Genomic DNA, 5000 nt, shown 5'->3' with positions numbered 1-5000 from the left:
AAATTTTTGAAGTTTTTTTGGGTTTTTGGACTTTTTTTGAATTTTTGAATTTTTTGAATTTTTTTGAGTTTTTTTGAATTTTTTGAATTTTTTTTGAATTTTTGAATTTTTGAATTTTTTTTGAATTTATTTGATTTTATAAATTTTTTGTGATTTTTTGAGATTTTTTTGAATATTTTACATGGGTGATTTCGACTTGGGGGATTTTCAGGGGGTGGTAACCCTGGGCGTGGCTAGAGCCTCAAAATGCATATTCCCCTATAGGGGGGCAAGGTTTTCAAAAATGGGTGCCCCCTCATGTACACGCGCGTGGGTGTACATGGCCCCGTCGGTGCCAGCGTGGGTGGAAAATGGCCCGAAAACAGCCCAGCGGCAAGCGGAAGCGGCTAACGTTGGGCAAAACTGACCCGAAAGCAGTATAGCTTGGAAAATTAAGCGGATGCAGCCAATTGTTGGCGAAAACTAAGCGGATACGGCCAAGTGACGGTGAAAAATGGCCCGAAAACAGTCCAGCGGCAAGCGGAAACGGCTAACGTTGGGCAAAAGTGACCCGAAAACAGTTCAGCTGGGGGAAATTAAGCGGAAGCAGCCAAGCGTTGGGGAAAACCAAGCGGATACGGCCAAGAGTCGGTGGAAAATGGCCCGAAAACAGTCCAGCGGCAAGCGGAAACGGCTAACGTTGGGACAAAGTGACCCGAAAACAGTTCAGCTGGGGAAAATTAAGCGGATGCAGCCAAGCGTTGGGGAAAACTAAGCGGATCCGGCCCAGAGTCGGTGGAAATTGGCCCGAAAACAGTCCAGCGGCAAGCGGAAGCGGCTAACGTTGGGCAAAAGTGACCCGAAAACAGTTCAGCGGGGGAAAACTAAGCGGATGCGGCCACGCGTTGGGGAAAACTAAGCGGATACGGCCAAGTGTTGGGGAAAAATGGCCCGAAAACAGCCCAGCGGCAAGCGGAAGCGGCTAACGTTGGGGAAAAGTGACCCGAAAACAGTTAAGCGGGGGAAAACTAAGCGGATGCGGGCACGCGTTGGGGAAAACTAAGCGGATGCGGCCAAGTGTCGGTGGAAATTGGCCCGAAAACAGCCCAGCGGCAAGCGGAAGCGGCTAACGTTGGGCAAAAGTGACCCGAAAACAGTTCAGCGGGGGAAAACTAAGCGGATGCGGCCACGCGTTGGGGAAAACTAAGCGGATACGGCCAAGTGTTGGGGAAAAATGGCCCGAAAACAGCCCAGCGGCAAGCGGAAGCGGCTAACGTTGGGGAAAAGTGACCCGAAAACAGTTAAGCGGGGGAAAACTAAGCGGATGCGGGCACGCGTTGGGGAAAACTAAGCGGATGCGGCCAAGTGTCGGTGGAAATTGGCCCGAAAACAGCCCAGCGGCAAGCGGAAGCGGCTAACGTTGGGCAAAAGTGACCCGAAAACAGTTCAGCGGGGGAAAACTAAGCGGATGCGGCCACGCGTTGGGGAAAACTAAGCGGATACGGCCAAGAGTCGGTGGAAATTGGCCCGAAAACAGTCCAGCGGCAAGCGGAAGCGGCTAACGTTGGGCAAAAGTGACCCGAAAACAGTTCAGCGGGGCAAATTTTTGAAATTTTTTTTGAAATTTTTTTGAATTTTTGAAATTTTTGAAGTTTTTTTGAGTTTTTGGACTTTTTTTGAATTTTTGAATTTTTTGAATTTTTTTGAATTTTTTTGAATTTTTTTGAATTTTTTGAATTTTTTTTGAATTTTTGAAATTTTTTTTTTTTTTTTGAATTTATTTGATTTTATAAATTTTTTGTGATTTTTTGAGATTTTTTTGAATATTTTACATGGGTGATTTCGACTTGGGGGATTTTCAGGGGGTGGTAACCCTGGGCGTGGCTAGAGCCTCAAAATGCATATTCCCCTATAGGGGGGCAAGGTTTTCAAAAATGGGTGCCCCCTCATGTACACGCGCGTGGGTGTACATGGCCCCGTCGGTGCCAGCGTGGGTGGAAAATGGCCCGAAAACAGCCCAGCGGCAAGCGGAAGCGGCTAACGTTGGGCAAAACTGACCCGAAAGCAGTATAGCTTGGAAAATTAAGCGGATGCAGCCAATTGTTGGCGAAAACTAAGCGGATACGGCCAAGTGACGGTGAAAAATGGCCCGAAAACAGTCCAGCGGCAAGCGGAAACGGCTAACGTTGGGCAAAAGTGACCCGAAAACAGTTCAGCTGGGGGAAATTAAGCGGAAGCAGCCAAGCGTTGGGGAAAACCAAGCGGATACGGCCAAGAGTCGGTGGAAAATGGCCCGAAAACAGTCCAGCGGCAAGCGGAAACGGCTAACGTTGGGACAAAGTGACCCGAAAACAGTTCAGCTGGGGAAAATTAAGCGGATGCAGCCAAGCGTTGGGGAAAACTAAGCGGATCCGGCCCAGAGTCGGTGGAAATTGGCCCGAAAACAGTCCAGCGGCAAGCGGAAGCGGCTAACGTTGGGCAAAAGTGACCCGAAAACAGTTCAGCGGGGGAAAACTAAGCGGATGCGGCCACGCGTTGGGGAAAACTAAGCGGATACGGCCAAGTGTTGGGGAAAAATGGCCCGAAAACAGCCCAGCGGCAAGCGGAAGCGGCTAACGTTGGGGAAAAGTGACCCGAAAACAGTTAAGCGGGGGAAAACTAAGCGGATGCGGGCACGCGTTGGGGAAAACTAAGCGGATGCGGCCAAGTGTCGGTGGAAATTGGCCCGAAAACAGCCCAGCGGCAAGCGGAAGCGGCTAACGTTGGGCAAAAGTGACCCGAAAACAGTTCAGCGGGGGAAAACTAAGCGGATGCGGCCACGCGTTGGGGAAAACTAAGCGGATACGGCCAAGAGTCGGTGGAAATTGGCCCGAAAACAGTCCAGCGGCAAGCGGAAGCGGCTAACGTTGGGCAAAAGTGACCCGAAAACAGTTCAGCGGGGCAAATTTTTGAAATTTTTTTTGAAATTTTTTTGAATTTTTGAAATTTTTGAAGTTTTTTTGGGTTTTTGGACTTTTTTTGAATTTTTGAATTTTTTGAATTTTTTTGAATTTTTTTGAATTTTTTGAATTTTTTTTGAATTTTTGAAATTTTTTTTTTTTTTTTTGAATTTATTTGATTTTATAAATTTTTTGTGATTTTTTGAGATTTTTTTGAATATTTTACATGGGTGATTTCGACTTGGGGGATTTTCAGGGGGTGGTAACCCTGGGCGTGGCTAGAGCCTCAAAATGCATATTCCCCTATAGGGGGGCAAGGTTTTCAAAAATGGGTGCCCCCTCATGTACACGCGCGTGGGTGTACATGGCCCCGTCGGTGCCAGCGTGGGTGGAAAATGGCCCGAAAACAGCCCAGCGGCAAGCGGAAGCGGCTAACGTTGGGCAAAACTGACCCGAAAGCAGTATAGCTTGGAAAATTAAGCGGATGCAGCCAATTGTTGGCGAAAACTAAGCGGATACGGCCAAGTGTCGGTGAAAAATGGCCCGAAAACAGTCCAGCGGCAAGCGGAAACGGCTAACGTTGGGCAAAAGTGACCCGAAAACAGTTCAGCTGGGGGAAATTAAGCGGAAGCAGCCAAGCGTTGGGGAAAACCAAGCGGATACTGCCAAGAGTCGGTGGAAAATGGCCCGAAAACAGTCCAGCGGCAAGCGGAAACGGCTAACGTTGGGACAAAGTGACCCGAAAACAGTTCAGCTGGGGAAAATTAAGCGGATGCAGCCAAGCGTTGGGGAAAACTAAGCGGATCCGGCCCAGAGTCGGTGGAAATTGGCCCGAAAACAGTCCAGCGGCAAGCGGAAGCGGCTAACGTTGGGCAAAAGTGACCCGAAAACAGTTCAGCGGGGGAAAACTAAGCGGATGCGGCCACGCGTTGGGGAAAACTAAGCGGATACGGCCAAGTGTTGGGGAAAAATGGCCCGAAAACAGCCCAGCGGCAAGCGGAAGCGGCTAACGTTGGGGAAAAGTGACCCGAAAACAGTTAAGCGGGGGAAAACTAAGCGGATGCGGCCACGCGTTGGGGAAAACTAAGCGGATGCGGCCAAGTGTCGGTGGAAATTGGCCCGAAAACAGCCCAGCGGCAAGCGGAAGCGGCTAACGTTGGGCAAAAGTGACCCGAAAATGGATCAGCGGGGGAAAACTAAGCGGATGCGGCCACGCGTTGGGGAAAACTAAGCGGATACGGCCAAGAGTCGGTGGAAATTGGCCCGAAAACAGTCCAGCGGCAAGCGGAAGCGGCTAACGTTGGGCAAAAGTGACCCGAAAACAGTTCAGCGGGGGAAAACTAAGCGTATGCGGCCACGCGTTGGGGAAAACTAAGCGGATACGGCCAAGAGTCGGTGGAAATTGGCCCGAAAACAGTCCAGCGGCAAGCGGAAGCGGCTAACGTTGGGCAAAAGTGACCCGAAAACAGTTCAGCGGGGGAAAACTAAGCGGATGCGGCCACGCGTTGGGGAAAACTAAGCGGATACGGCCAAGAGTCGGTGGAAATTGGCCCGAAAACAGTCCAGCGGCAAGCGGTAGCGGCTAACGTTGGGCAAAACTGACCCGAAAACAGTTCAGCGGGGGAAAACTAAGCGGATGCGGCCACGCGTTGGGGAAAACTAAGCGGATACGGCCAAGTGTTGGGGAAAAATGGCCCGAAAACAGCCCAGCGGCAAGCGGAAGCGGCTAACGTTGGGCAAAAGTGACCCGAAAACAGTTCAGCGGGGGAAAACTAAGCGGATGCGGCCACGCGTTGGGGAAAACTAAGCGGATACGGCCAAGTGTGGGGGAAAAATGGCCCGAAAACAGCCCAGCGGCAAGCGGAAGCCGCTAACGTTGGGCAAAAGTGACCCGAAAACAGTCCAGCGGGGGAAAACTAAGCGGATGCGGCCACGCGTTGGGGAAAACTAAGCGGATACGGCCAAGCGTCGGTGAAAAAGGCCCGAAAACAGTCCAGCGGCACGCCGAAGCGGCTAACGTTGGGCAAAAATGGCCAAAAGCGGTGGAGCAGGGCGGTCTGAATCTATGCATCCACATAAAAT

Source organism: Carex rostrata, unplaced genomic scaffold (assembly GCF_964058835.1).
Source record: "Carex rostrata unplaced genomic scaffold, lpCarRost1.2 SCAFFOLD_38, whole genome shotgun sequence".
Classification (NCBI taxonomy): Eukaryota; Viridiplantae; Streptophyta; class Magnoliopsida; order Poales; family Cyperaceae; genus Carex; species Carex rostrata.
This window is presented reverse-complemented; position numbering follows the sequence as displayed.